At 43.4% G+C, this 15,952-nt stretch overlaps 1 protein-coding gene across 4 annotated transcripts in view; it reads left to right on the forward strand.

Annotated features, from left to right (window-relative positions):
• The window catches only part of ARHGAP10 (Rho GTPase activating protein 10), a 376,879-nt gene that overhangs the window by 101,814 nt on the left and 259,113 nt on the right, over window positions 1–15,952 (forward strand). The window lies entirely within an intron of this gene.

Raw genomic sequence — 15,952 nt, forward strand, 5'->3', positions numbered from 1 at the left:
TCTTGAGAGTCCCTTGGACAGCAAGGAAATCCAACCAGTCCATCCTAAAGGAGATTAGTCCTGGATGTTCATTGGAAGGATTGATGTTGAAGCTGAAACTCCAATACTTTGGCTACCTGATGCGAAGAACTGACTCATTTGAAAAGACCCTGGTGCTGGAAAAGATTGAGGACAGGAGGAGAAGGGGACGACAGAGGATGAGATGGTTGGATTGCATCACCGACTCAATGGACATGGGTTTAGGTGGACTCCGGGAGTTGGTGGTGGACAGGGAGGCCTGGTGTGCTGCAGTTCATGGGGTCGCAAAGAGTCGGACACGAATGAGCTACTGAACTGAACTGAATCTTTATCACACCTAAAAATAAACAGTAGTTCCTTGAGATTACAAAGAATTAGGCCATATTCATTTTTCCCCCTGATACTCATTTACATTTTGTCTCTCCTATTACCTCCTTCCCATAACAGTTGGATTTGTTGGAATCTGGATCCAAAGACACTGCATTTGATTGATAAGTTTCTAAGTGCCATTTAATATATAGATTTTTCTTCCTCTCTTTCCCTCTTGACTGGAATTCCTGATATTGTTCCATTTGTTAATAGCACTACCACCTGAGTTATCAGTGAGTTATAATAATTAAATGAATGAATGTTAAAATCAATGGCACTTAACCCATGTTGGCGTTATTTGGTGTTTCTGTCTAATCTTTATAGATAGTGGTTACTTGTTTTTTTAACCATGAAAATTGCATGGCATCATTATGGCTACTTTCGTTATATAACCTTTGATCGCTTAGTCAACAAAAAAACTTTGATGCTTTACCAGACTCCAGCCTGAAACTTTTGAGTAAGAAAAGATAGCTCCCTCAGCAAGTGTCCAATGTGGTCTTGAGTAAGTGTTAAAAAGTGAATTAAAATATATCATAGTAAGTGCTAAACAGAAATACAGGGTGTTGTTGCCTGGAGAAGCGAGGAGTGGAGACTGTGCTTGCTGGGAAGGGCATTATGAAAGAAGTGGTATTTGAACTGGAGTTTGTGGGGATAGAGACTTGGGGGTGAGGCTCTTTGTATAGTTTAACAAAGTCATACCCGCAAACACAATGACAAGGAAATTCAGGAGCTAAAATGGATGCCAGTACTTTCTGAGAACTTTGGAAAACTCTTGTTTTTCTTAAAATTGTTACAAAACAGCAGCATGTTAAAAGTCATATATTAAAAAAAAGAGCATGGAAAATGACTGCTGTGAAATAGAGGTAGACATACTCTGAAATTGGTTCCAAGAGTTTAACAAAGTCCTCATGTCACTTAATCTTTAAAAGTGATTAGTCAGCAGATATGTAGAAAAGACGCTCAACGTCACTAATTATTAGAGAAATACAAATCAAAACTTACAGTGAGGCATCATCTCATACTGAGCAGAATGGTCATCACCACCATATCTACAAATCAGTGTTGGAGAGGGTGTGGAGAAAAAGGAGCCATCCTGCATGGTTGGTGAGAATGTAAAATGATATAGCCACTATGGAGAGCAATATGATGGTTCCTCAAACAAATAAAAATAGAGTTCCGATAAGATCCAGAGATCCTACTGCTGAGCATCTATCTGGACACAACTATGATTCAGAAAGGTATATGAACCCCTGTGTTCACACAGCACTGTTTGCAATAGACAAGACATGGAAGCAACCTAAATGTCCATTGATGAATGAATGGATAAAGAAGATGTGGTGTGTACACATACACACACCCATACACTGGAATATAACTCAGCCATAAAGAAGAACAAAATAATGCCATTTGTGGCAACATGGATGGAAGTAGACGGTATCATGCTAAACGAAGTAAGTCAGAAAGAGACAAATATCGTATGATTATCACTTATGTGTGGAATCTAAAACAGGACACAGATGAACCTGTCTATGAAGCAGAAACAGACTCATGGACACCAGGCTTGTGGTTGCTGAGGGGAGTCGGGGGGAAGGATAGACTGGGAGTTTGGCATTAGCAGATGCAAACTCTTACATACAGACTGCATAAACAACAAGATCCTACTCTAGCACAGGAACTATATTCAATATCCTGAGATAAACCATAGTGGAGAAGAATATAAAAAAGAATATGTATGTATAACTGAATTACTTTTCTGTTCACCAGAAATTAACAGTGTAAACCAATTGTACTTCAATTTTTTAAAAAGTGATGAATATTTCCTGGTGTCCTAAATTAAATGATGGTGTAGCATAGTATGTAGATATTTACAATTAAGTCATTAATATAATCTGTATTTTAGAAGGCAAAGACTGGTGGCACATATTTTTTAAAAAGCTTTCCATCTCCTAAATAAATGTTAAAATATGTTTTGGGGCTTTAAGGGATAAAGACATGAGACTGGATGCTCAGCAATCAGGAATACATGCTTCTCTGTTTTGAGGCGCCAGGTATGTATGATCACATGCCTCATGTATGCCTCAGTGGGCTGGATACATGTATGTAGTTCGGCAAGCACTCTGTGTCAAGTGCCATCAAGACAAAGGCGTAGTTCTGAGCCTTGAGTGGTTAGTGCTGCACTGGGGAGATTGTCCAAAGTGTGCATTGTGGAAGGTTACTGGGGAATTCGGGGAAGGCGCTTTAGAGACATTGTTTCTGGTCTGAGTTGATATATTGGAGTTAGCCTGGGATGGAAAGATGGAAATGAAGCCTGTTTCTTTTCTGCTTTTTTTTTTTTTTTTAAACACTTACTTATTTGGCTGCAGTGGGTCTCAGTTGTGGCATACGGGATCTTTAGTTGCTGCACGTGGGATCTAGTTCCCTGACCAAGGATTGAGCCCGGGCGCCCTGCATTGGGAGCGCAGAGTATTAGCCGTTGGACCACCAGGGAAATCCTCAGTTTCTTCCTTAAGGGAAAATGGATTGAATGTGGGGAAGAGGGAAGCTGTGTTTTCATATCCTCCCCCCACCAATGGTGTCCAGCTCTGTAGCCGTTAAAATGAAGTGTTAGAAAGTGGAGAGAATGCCAGTCTAGGAAGTCAGTGGTTCCCTCCACACGTGAAAGTCAAATTTCTATGAACGGATGTGCCATGTCCTTGAAAAGGTCAATATTGCCCTTTTTCAGGACAGTGTTTCCAAGTGAGTAGTTTTTTCCTGATCATGTTGCCAACTGTTGAGGTGGAGAGCCAAGTCCACGGGATGCCTGTGTCACTTCCGTGCATGTCCCCCGAGAAAAGTCCTGTGTGGTGTTCCCCTGCCAGAATTCCGGACATGCTCTCCCTGGCGGGGCAGGACATGCCGTACTTATCTGCAGTGGGCAGCTGGCCAGGAATTTAGGGACGTTTAAAATAGTGCTGTTGTGTTGATGATGTTCTTTTGAAAGCCCTTCATGTTGTATTTACTTCTCTGCGTGAGTCCTGTCATCCTGCGTTTTTAATTTTTGTCCGTTGCTGTAAATCGGGGAGTTTTCAGTGACGCTGAGTATATGGGAGTTCTGGTACATCAGGGCAGTTGCCTGAGGCCCAGAGGTGCAGGGAAGCTTGGGGAAGGCGGGCGTGTCTGGAGAGAGAAGTGAGAGCTTGCCCAGTGGTGTCCAGACGTAGGCGGGCATCTTGTCCCTCAGTTGCATCCTCTTCCCCCTTGAGCTGTCTCTGTGTACACAGAATCTTCAGGCTTTTGAGACCTCTTCCTTCCTTCCTTTCTGTTTTTTCTTCTCCATGTTCTTCCCCACCACAGATTTTACTCTTGTGAACACACTGGGCCAGGAAGCACTTGATGGGTGCTGGACCCTGAGCTTATGTCCTGATAAAGAAAGCACTGGGTTGAGTCTTGAAGGCTTTAGTTACTATTGGGTTGGCCAAAAAGTTAGTTTGGGTTTTTCTGTACGCTCTTACAGACCCAGTGGACTTTTTGTCTGACCCAGTAGTTTGGATGCTTCCAGGCAAGGCAGGATGGGTGTTCCCTCAACTCATTCTGATTTGCTTCACTCCTTTCTCATCATTCTTACCTAGTCTCAAGGATCTTCTGGAAGCATTTGGTTATGTGATTTCTGTATCTTTTGGGGGTTTTGACACTGATTTTGTTTCAAACTTTCTATGACAATTTTAAAGTTTCAAAAATGCTTCATGGGGTTATTAAAATAATACATGTTGGTTGTGTGTGTGTGTTAGTCACTCAGTTGTATCTGAGTTCTCTGTGACCCTACAGGTTGTTGCCCATCAGGCTCCTCCATCCATGGAATTTTCCAGGCAAGAATACTAGAGTGGGTTGCCATTTCCTTCTCCAGGAGATCTTCCTGACCCAGGAATCAAACCCGGGTCTTCCGCGTTGCAGGCAGACTCTTTACTGATTGAGCCACTAGAGAAGCCCATGTGTGTTAACATGAACTAAGTAGCTTTTACCACTGGGGAGAAACTTCCGTGACATTCTGTCTTTAGTACCACCTTGGGTGGTGGTTCTCCAAGCTGGGTCGGTGGACCAGTAGCGGAACTGGGAACTTGTTTGGAAATGCAAACTTTCGGGCGCCTGTCCAGACCTACTGAATCAGGAACTCTGGGGTGGGACACGTCAGGCTCTGTTTTGATAACCCTCCAGGTTGTTGTGCAACATTTCTACAACTGCACCACTGGCCCCGGGTGCTCGTGAAAGCTCCACTGGCTTTCGTAGTCTTGGAGCCAGATCTGTCTGAAAGTTTTTGTTGTTGTTGAGTCTCTCAGTTGTGTCCCACTCTTCGTGACCCTATGAACTGCAGCAAGCCAGGCTTCCCTGCCCTTCACTATCTCCTGGAGCTTGCTCAAACTTATGTCCACTGAGTCGGTTGTGCCATCCAACCATCTCATCCTCTGTCACCCCCTTCTCCTCTGGTCTTTGACCTTTCCCAGCATCAGGGTCTTTTCCAGTGAGTCGGCTCTTCATATCAGATGGCCAAAGTATTGGAGTTTGAGCATCAGCCCTTCCGTTGAATATTCAGGACTGATTTCCTTTATGATTAACTGGTTTGATCTCCTTGCTGTCCATGGGACTCTCCAGAGTCTTCTCCAACACCACAGTCTGAAAGTTGGAGCCACTCTGAATTGCTTTTTGGTGACTTTGTGCCTCTCAGGAGGTTAAAGTAGTCTTTACGACCCTAAGTTTTCACTTGTCATTTCCAAAGTATTTTGAACTATATCTCATTTATTTTAATGGAGCAGATTTCTGCTGTTAGAAATTTTACGTATTTCTGTATTTGCATCAGGTCTTAGGTGCAGCTCGCGAGATCTCTGTTGCATCTTGTGGAATCTTCTGCTGAGGCACCTGGGCTTCGTAGTTGTGGTGCAGGGGCTTAGTTGCCCCTCAGCATGTAGGGTCTGGTTCCCTGAGCAGGGATCTAACTCAAGTCTCCTGTAATGCAAGGTGGGTTCTTAACCACTGGACGACCAGGGAAGTCCCTCTGCTGTTAGGAATTACAGTGTTCTTTAGCTTGTGTTTAGTAATTGCTTCCGAATTCCTGTAAAGACATTACATGCCATTAGAAAAACTGCCTTTCATGTCATCTATTTATATTTTATACAGTATATCAAACCTAATTTAATTAGTTGTGTTACAGATAAATGACACATTTTTATGCAGCATTCCCTTGGCAGGCACAATTCAGGGGGGAGAGAATCCACCTTCAACTTATTTATGAAAACTTTTCTCTGTTCACTGTAAAAACTGTCAGTGATCTATATTTATGAAGAATTTTTCTCATAACTGACCTTTACAACTTGACAACACTGTTTTTCTGGGAAATCCGCTATAATTCAGCCGGACGCAGATGTCATAGTGAAGCTTGTTCTTCTGGAATGCACCTTTTGAGGCTTGGATTTTTTTCTGACCTAGAAGCCTGTAGAGCCGGGGTCCCCAACCTCTGGATCTAATGCTGATGATCTGAGGTGGAGCTGAAGTCATAGTCAAAATAGAAACAAAATGTACAGGAGATGTAATGCGCTTGAACCATTCTGAAACGGCCCCTGTGACTTACGTGTGGACACCCCGGGCGGGTGGCCGGGGCTCCTCCCGGGCCCTCTCGCGGGAAGCCTGGCCTCCTGACTCAGTGTCCTCACTCCTGGTGACTCAGGGTCATCTGTGGCCTCGCAGCCCTGTCATCGTCAGATGCTGCTTCCCTCTTGAAACTTGCGGTTCCTGAATTTCAGCTCCTTGGGCTTCTCCTCTGCTTCTGAGGAATCAGCCAGCTCTTGGGATAAACCACTTAGTACTGATGTGAAGGAGTAAAAAGCAGGCATGGACCCTTCCACTTGCCCCCCCCCCCGCCACACACACACAAACACACACTCGCTACACACATTCGCCCCCAGCAGACACACACACACACACTCGCTACACACATTCACCCCCGACAGACAGACAGACAGACACACACACACACACACAGACACTCGCTACACACACATTCACCCCTGACAGACATACACACACACACACACACACACACACACACACACACACACACACACACACACACACACACACAGACACACACACACACACACAGACACTCGCTACACACATTCACCCCCAGCAGGACCAGAAGGTAACCAGCCTGCTCAGTCAGCCGTCTCGTCCCCATTAGTGGGAATCAGTTCAGCTGCACCCACAGTTTCCTGAGGGAAAGACTTTCATTCAGGTCCTGTCGTGTAGCACTTCGCAGTAAGGCTTTGGCTCCTAAAACAGAGATGAGGGAGAGCTTAGGGAAACTTAGGTGTTATCCCATCATTCCAAAAAAGGAAAGGAAACGGAAACTGGAAGAGGTGGAATGATTTGACTTGGGCTTCCTGGTGGCTCACACGGTTAAGAATCCGCCTGCAATGCCTCAGACTCAGGTTCGATCCCAGGGTCAGAAAGATTTCCCCTGGAGAAGGGAATGGCAACCCACTCCAGTATTCTTGCCTGGAGAATTCCATGGGATGACTTGACTTATATCACAAAGTAAGTTGGTGACAGAGATGCAAAGAGAATCTTTATCCTATCTTCTGGTAGTCCAGTGACAGTGTTCCTTGCCTTTAGCTCCTCGTAAGATTGAACACCCCCACCTCCACCTTTGAATATGGGTCAGATGTATGTGTATTCTTACAGCTGCTGCCCTCCCCCAGGCAGCAGTCAGGAAGAAACGTGACTTTGGTTGTTACCTGGCCTGTTTGGACAAGAGTAACCTCTCACTATTTCAGTCAACAGACCACTTAAGGACCGCTGAAAGAAAAAATATAAATTCTGCTGGTGGTTGGAACACCCTTGAGGCCTTCTGGGTGGGTCAGGGAAGTGCCAGTATTATTACCTAAAGATCGCGTGCCATCATTTTGAAAGAAAATCTGGGTACCATAGTGGAGCACTCCTTAAAGAAATGATTCAGCTGTGAGACTCCTGATGGCACAGAAGGAAAAAAAAATACATGGGGAAAACCAGATATTGGTGACTGAACTGAAACTGACTGAGAAGAGTTGGACTCTGAAGAAGCTTTAGAAATATCTGTGATATATTTTGCCTTTTGTTGTTTTAAAAATGTATGCCCAAGAAGGGAACATGAGGGGCTTCCCTGTGGTTCAGTGGTTAAGATTTCCGTGTAGAAGGTGGAGGTTCGACCCCTGGTTGGGGAACTAAGATCCCGTATGCCTCACGGCCAAAAAAACAAAAACATAAAACAGAAGCAATATTATAACAAACTGAATAGAGACTTTAAAAATGGGCAATGTCAAAAAAAATCTTAAAAAAAAAAAGATGTATTATAAAAACATATTTGACTCCCAAAGATCATTTTTAGTAAATATAAAAGTACTTAGGGTTGATAGTGAATGATGTTACTAGCAGCATTTTTTTAATAGTATGGGAAAATATGGAGTGTCTTAGTTTTAGTGGCTTGTTAGATTTAATGAAACATAGTAGTACCGTGGTGGTGGCGACTGTTAGAGGCCCAGGGGAGAACCACTGGAAAGTGTAGTGGAAGGAATATGGAATTGGAAGCAGTGGAAGACATGATTTCCCGTTGCAGGAAGTGGAATCCTCCACTGGGCCTCATTGCTGTGAGGTTCCATCGCTGCATTAGCGTGGAGACCAGGGTTCCCACGTCTGCCCCCAGCCTGTGAATGAGCAGAGCAGAGGTACGAAAGTAGGCTTATCCCTGGAGACTGGAGTCCTCTGGCAGGCAGCCAGGGCTCAAGGAGTCCCTGACGGTCTAGTCGAACTTTTTCTAGAACTGCACTGCAGTCTAACATGCACCCACCCCACGTTTCTTCCTTCCTTGACTCCTTTCCCTGGGGCCAGACGTTCATGGATATTGGATGACTTCCAGCCTCCCCTGTCTCCTTCCCCCTTTTCTCTCATGAACATTTCTCAGATATCTTGTCTTTCTAATCCTGTCTTGGTGTCTGCTTTTTAGAAGACCTGGTCTAATACAGACACAGACTGTTCTGAAGGAGAGAGAATGTGTCCATATGTTGCAAGAAGGGGGGCCCCGTCCAGAACCTGAGAATGGGTTCTTGTTTAACACTCAGAAGTGAATTATTGAAGACACCCATACTGGCAAAGCAAGAGACTTTATTGGCAAGGGGCGCCCGGGTGGAGAGCAGCAGGGTCAAGGAACCCAGGAGGATGGCTCTGCCATGTGGCTCCCAGTCTTGGGTTTTATAGTGATGGGATTAGTTTCCAAGTTGTCTCTGGTCAATCATTCTGACACAGGGTCCTTCCTGGTGCTGTGGGCATCACTCAGGCAAGATGGGTTCCAAAGAGGAGGATTCTGGGAGGACATGCGGACTGGCATCTCCTGTGTCTTTTTACCTTTCCTGAACTCTTCCAGCTGGTGGGGGCTTGTTAGTTCCACGTTCCTTACCAGGAACTCCTGTCGCAAATGGTCACTATGGTGCTTGGCCACGGTGGGCGGCTTCAGTCAGTGTTTCCCCTAACACATGTAGGAAACTCAACTTGGGCATTCGTGGCGACTTTATCACCAGCAGCAGAAAATTGATCCAGAAATGCTGTTCTCTGTATTATATAATTTTGTGAGAGAATCTCGCTTTGTAAAACAAACACGTTTGAATGCCATTATGAGCTGGGCAGAGTACTCGCACCTGAGGATACAGAGAGAACCTAGGCCCTATTCCAGGATGAGGTGCTTAGCTCGTGGCTATGCAGCAGAGAATGAGTTATCAAGGGCCCTGCTGCCCCAGGCCTCACAGAAGGGGTGGACAGCTCACCTCTTTGTCACTGGTCAACAGTGTAGGTGCTCTTTTCTGACTATTCTCCTTTCTCCCTCTCTCTCTGTCATATTTTCTTTATTCAGCAATTTATTGTCTCCTTGTTCATGACATTCCATTTCTAGCTATGCCACTGAGTTATACTGTTTACCTCAGAAATTAACATTTTCTTATTTACAGTTAAAAAAAAAATCCCCCTAATTTTCTCAAGATACTTTTACAGCTTTTTGACAGGTTTAACTTTCACTCCTGTGGCATTTTATTCCTTCTCATGATGTTCTGCCCAAGTATTTATTTTGTCTGAAAAATAGAAGCCAGGTTTTTGTGGTCCCTCAGGCACAGAGGGAATGAGTTTCAAGGCTAAACATCCACACATCCCTATTAGGCTGTGCTCAGTCGCTGAGTCGTGTCCTGCCCTTTGAGACCCTGTGGGCTACAGCCCCCCAGGCTCCTCTATCCATGGAATTTTCCAGGCAGGGACACTGGAGTGGGTTGCCATATCCTCCTCCAGGGGCTCTTCCAGACCCAGGGATCAAACACACATCTCCTGTGTATCCTGCTTTGCAGGTGAATTTTTTTTACTGCTGTGCCACTGGAGTAGCCCCTTACTAGGTAAAACCCAATAGCTTTTGTTAGAAGATTCTTGATTTTTCCTAAGTATGAAAAGCAAACAAAAAATAAACACTAAAAAACCTTTCCTGTTTGACTTAAACAATCTGAATAAAATTGGTACTTTATTTTGGTTAATGCCCTTCAAAATTGATGCTTCCCTCCCCCCACCCCCAAGCAGTCCCCAAACACTAAGATATTTGCTTTTAGAAAATAGGCATTAAGTGCATCTTAAAATTTTGTCATAAAATGACTCAACTTCTTTTTTGAGAGCAAAAGTGAAAGTCGCTCAATCGTGTCCAACTCTTTGTGACCCCACGGATTATGCAGTCCATGGAATTCTCTAGGCAAGAATACTGGAGTGAGTAGCCTTTCCCTTCTCCAGGGAATCTTCCCAACCCAGGAATTGAACCTAGGTCTCCCCCATTGCAGGCGTATTCTGTACTAACTGAGCTATCAGGGAAGCCCCTTTCGAGGGTGAGGTGGCCAAACATCAGGGGCACTAACGCAGAGCAGAAGTGGTCAGACCTTGAGCTCAAACCCTCTAGCTTTGTTAAGTTTCAAGCTGTTTAGAATTAGGACTGAAAGTTGAAGAACTTTTATTCTTGAATTGTCTGAATAAAAGCACAAGCGTGGTAACTAAAGTCATGCATTTGGAATATATATCAATATTTTACAAATTATGGTTCCTAGGCTTTTAAGTGAAATTGCCGTGGTCTGAAAGAATCAGACATTGAAGGAACCATCTCATATTAATTGGCTTCTCATTTTCAGGTCCAAACCCTACAGAATTAATGTGCAGACCCTCTGCACCTATGTCCCAATTAGAGCTTATTTTACAGGTCCATTAAAATGCTCTCCAATTCTTAGCTGGTGAGATCGAGCTATTACCACTAGAAAATTTAATTTCATGTTTTCCCATTAATTCTTTTTTCTGACCAGGAGGGATTAAGTTAGCTTGTACTGTGCTTAGAAATAAAATAACATCCAAGGATTTATTTATTTTAAAGTTTAAAATTGCTTCTAGCATGATATCCTCTTCCTCTTTTTACTTAACAGTATTAAGTAGGCAGAGAGCAAGTAATGTCCTTCTGTATTGTTGAGAATACACAGGTAACAAAAGAAAATTGTTTTTCCTGTGGTCTAAAAACAGAACTAGATAGCATATTCAAAACCAGAGATATTACTTTGCCAACAAAGGTCCTTCTAGTCAAGGCTATGGTTTTTCCAGTGGTCATGTATGGATGTGAGAGTTGGACTGTGAAGAAGGCTGAGCGCCGAAGAATTGATGCTTTTGAACTGTGGTGTTGGAGAAGACTCTTGCGAGTCCCTTGGACTGCAAGGAGGTCCAACCAGTCCATCCTAAAGGAAATCAGTCCTGAATATTCATTGGAAGGACTGATGTTGAAGCTGAAACTCCAGTACTTTGTCCACCTCATGCAAAGAGTTGACTCATTTGAAAAGACCCTGATGCTGGGAGGAATTGGGGGCAGAAGGAGAAGGGGATGATAGAGGATGAGATGGCTGGATGGCATCACCGACTTGGTGGATGTGAGTTTGGGTGAGCTCCAGGAGTTGGTGACGGACAGGGAGGCCTGGCCTGCTGTGATTCATGGGGTCTCAAAGAGTTGGACACGACTGAGCAACTGAACTGAACTGAAAAACAGAACTAGTTAGCTCAGAGCCTAAGTGAGGAAATGCTGGCCTCGTATTTATCTCTGTGGCAGGACTCTTAGCAAAACCAGCTGTGAAACTTCATCATTTTTTGCCAACATTAGAGCCTTAAAAAAAAAAAGGGCGGGGGGGAGGACTTTAGTGTTCATTTAAATTTTCCCTTTAAGATTTGAGCCTTAATTGATAGGGGGAAGGTACAGTACAGGGAGAGACTGGCTAGAGGGAGAAAGAGGAAGCGAAGGAGCATGTGGATGGGGAGTAATCTAATTAATTAAAAGAGAATTGGTTTAATCAGGAGAAAAATCTTGTTTTGGAATATGGAGAAGGATAGCACTGAAAGCAGTTGGACAAGATGGTTTCAGGTTCTGAACTTTAAAAAAAATATTAGTCTAGATTCTCACTTTCTTGGTCTAGCTTTTCTGAACAGAAAGGAGGTTCATTGTTTGTTTATTTGGCTGCCTTGGGTCTTAGCTGTGGCACACGGGGTCTTCATTGCATCACGAGGGATCTTTTGTTGCAGCACTTGGACTCTAGTTGGGGCGTTCGGGCTGAGTTGTTGTGCTGTGCAGCCCTTAGTTGCTCCATGACCTGTGGGATCTTAGTTCTCTTAGTTCCCTGACCAGGGATTGAACCCTCATCCCCTGCATTGCAAGGTGACTTCTTATCCAGTAGACCACCAGAAAGGGAGTTTATTAAAGAATAGTAGTAGCTTGCAGTATCTTTTTGGGAACTGGGAATGATGCTGAGGGTTGTACCACAGAGTTGGGCTTGAAGACGGCCGCTGTTGCCACCACACGATGAGTGCACCAGCAAAACCACTGCCCCTGGTGGCTGTTGGTGGAACTGCTGCGCCTGGGAAAGAGGCGTTGCTCCCACCACCAGGACTTGGTTTCTCAAGTACTGTTGCTCAGATGCTCAGTCGTGTCTGATTCTTTGCGACCGCGTGGACTGTAGCCTGCCAGGCTCCTCTGTCCATGGGATTTTCCAGGCAAGAATACTGGAGTGGGTTGCCATTTCTTCCTTCAGGGGATCTTCCCAACCCAGGGATCGTGCTAGTTTCCAAATCAAATTCTTGAGTGGGGGTCACTGAGTAGTGGAACTCTGGCCGGGCGCCAGGACCTCACGCAAGATAGCAGGGAAAGCAAGTGTCTGTCATTTTCAGCCTTTACAGTGGAAGATGGGTTTTGTCCTATTTGGGAGGAGAATTTCTCAAACATAGAAAGGAGGTTTCAAGTATCCAGTAGCCGAAAAGGACAGATATCCACTACCTATAATGTTTATGCCTGATGGTAATGCAATACCATTTTCTCATGAAAAGATTAAATGAGAAATCTTTGTATAGCTTGAACTTACATACTTTTTAAGTATGCATGTATGTGTCTGCCAGATAATCAGATGTATATTATCATGATTTAGTTGATTAAATGTGTGTCTGTATTTAAAAATTAAATTACCAGTGTATAATTTAGGAATATTTCCCATATTTCATGAAGAAATTATTCCAGGTTATTCCGTTGCCATTAATGTAATAATTATGATGCATTCTGAATTTTTCAGCACAGCTTTCCTTGTGGCCACGTCAGTCTGAGTTCTTTGAGATACAGACCTCTTTAAAATGTCTTTTCTGATGCTTTCACTGGAAATTTTATCTCAAGCTACAATTTTATCTTACAGCACATTTGGACAGTCTCACTTAAAAAAAATTATTCCTGAGATGAATTTTCATGGCTTTCTGTTTTTAAAAATTTACTTTATTGAGGTGTAGGTGATTTACAAAGTTGTGTTAATTTCTGCTTTACAGCAGAGTCATTCAGTTATACGTATATGTACATTCATGACTTCCTTAATGTAATCACTTAGCTTGTTCTTCTAGAGTGGTTTTTATGAAATTACTGAACATCTCCTGAATGATAAATAAATCTCTTCAATTTCTTAGCTTCCCCTCGTGCTTGTAAGTCAAACCTGTTTGTGATCTCTAAGCAGCTGAAACTAGGGGTGTTCAGGGCTGTTTTAGGCTAAGATTCTTGAAATAATTCTTTGTTCATCAAAATGTTGGAAAGTGCACTCCTTTGGGAGGCTAAGAATTCTTATATAGGGCTAAGTCTCTTTTTTTCCTGAGGGGAAGTTTGAGAAACACAGTCCTTATGATCAGATATATATGAGAGTTCCTTGACACCTTTTCTCAAGGTTCTGTTCAAGGAAAAATAATATGTCTTTGCCGAAAGGTTTCTCTGCTGCTCTTCTTGACACTGGAGTTGGAAAGTCGAGTTTTTGCTTCAGTCTAATGAAATGGAAGTCTCTGGAAGGTCATGGGAGAAAAATAGTGGAAATTCTCCCTTGCTTTCAGATTATGCATTCCTCTGGGGTCAAGAACACTTGGAATCCAGGCTTAAAATAACGAGAGCCATGGGGAATGGTCATAATTCCTTCTGTTTCATTACAATCTGTCTGTCCTTGTTAGAGCTGAGTGATTAGGAAGGCAGGGCGTAGTGAGGCTACTGGCTGATGCATTGTTTGACCTGGACTGAGACTTAAAAAAAAAAAAGAAATTACTAAAGATATCCTGGGATGCAGTTCTGCCTCTGTTGCCTTTTTTACTGAATATGGGTTTCTGGTCGTAAACCCTCTCCTCTTTAGAATGTATATCAGAACTTCGCCTTGAGAAGGGATAGTTAGGGAGTTTGGGATGGATATGTAAATGCTGCTCTAGGTGAAATGGATAACCAACAAGGACTTGCTGTTTAGCACATGAAGCTCTGCTCAGTGTTATGTGGTAGCCCAGATGGGAAGGGAGTTTGGGGGAGAATGGATGCATGTATATGTATGGCTGGGTCCCTTTGCTCTTTGCCTGAGGCTGTCACAGCCTTGTTAATTGGCCATACTCCAATAGAAAATAAAAAGTTAAAAAAAATGAACTTCACCTTTGACGTCATACGTGAGGGAAGTTGAAAGCAGTGGCAGTGGTTCTTCTCAGTAGAGCCTGATCTCTTCAGGTCAGCTAGTATTGTCACGAGAGTCTCAGCCCTGGCTTAAACTGCAGAGGGAGATAAAGATACCACCCTATCATTCTTTTTAAAAAATAAATATTTATTTGGCTGTGCTGGGTCTTAGTTGCAGCACAGGGGATCTTTAGTTGTGGCATTTGAACTGTTAGCTGTGGCATATAGGATCTCCTTCTCTGACCAGAGATTGAACCCTGGCTCCCACCCTGCACCGGGAGCCCAGACTCTCAGCTCGGACCACCAGGGAAGTCCCATCGTCCCTTTCCTTTTTAGACGTTTAAGCTCTCGGATCCTAATGGCTTACAAAAAGGGATTTCAGGCTTACCTAGTGAGAAGAATTGAATCCTCCACACTGTTACCTGATACTCTGGTTCTCTGACTTTGGATTGTGGAGTTCTGATGGGTCTGTGGTTTGTCATCATGACACAAGTGTGTGCGTCTGCCTCTTGCATCTCATGCTGAATCCCAGGTGAGAGAGATGGTGGGACCTCGAGGTCTCCTTGGCTGAATCTGCGGTAGTGTCTTAGGACACGGGCCATCTTGCTTCAGTGAGTACTTGTTGACGGGGAAGGAGCCTGGGCGTCACACTATCTGGTTGGGTCCATCGTAGTTCGTACTGAGTTCCTCTTGGGGGCGAACCCAAATCTGCCCTATAGCTTTTCTTCGTTAGACCTCGTTTTGTCGTCTTTGAGCGTATCAAAATGATTTTTCCTTCTCTCATACTGTACCCTTTTAAATATTTGAAAACAGCTTACATCTTGTTCCCTCGAAATGTTCTTTTTCTCCCTAATTACGTTTAACACTGTTTTTTTTTTTAAACCTGTTCTTCTAAACATTTTTAGCCTTATCTCAGATTCCTACTATGTGCCCATTAGAGAATGTCTCTCTCTCCTTTTTTTAAATTTATTTTTTAATTGAAGAATAATTGCTTTACAGAATTTTGTTGTTTTCTGTCAAACCTCAACATGAATCAGCCACAGGTATACATATATCTCCTCTCTTTTGAACCTCCCTCCTACCTTCCTCCCCATCCCACCCCTTTAGGTTGATACAGAGCCCCTGTTTCAATTTCTTGAGACATACAGCAAATCTATTTTACGAGAATGTCTCTCTTCAAATGTGGTGAACCTGCTGTTGAGATAGTTTCTGATCTTACAAGACACAATTGAATGATTGTCTTATTTGGATTTGAACAATATATGTAGCCTACATATGTGTTCATTAACTTCTAGGGTACCTTGTGACAACTTCAGTTCATGCTGAACTTTTAGTTCACTCAAACTTTTAGGAGCCACAGCCCCTGCTAAAGTCCACTATTAAATTAAGACACCTTTCACACTTGAGCATTTGGCTTTCAAGACTGCCTGGTTGGTTGCTTATCTCAGGCAAATACTGCAGCAGTGCTTTTGAGTCCTTTTCAACTTGAGAGCTTCTTGAGCTGTGATTTCCTTATCCAGC

The sequence above is a fragment of the Bos indicus x Bos taurus genome, chromosome 17 (assembly GCF_003369695.1).
Source record: "Bos indicus x Bos taurus breed Angus x Brahman F1 hybrid chromosome 17, Bos_hybrid_MaternalHap_v2.0, whole genome shotgun sequence".
Lineage (NCBI taxonomy): Eukaryota > Metazoa > Chordata > Mammalia > Artiodactyla > Bovidae > Bos > Bos indicus x Bos taurus.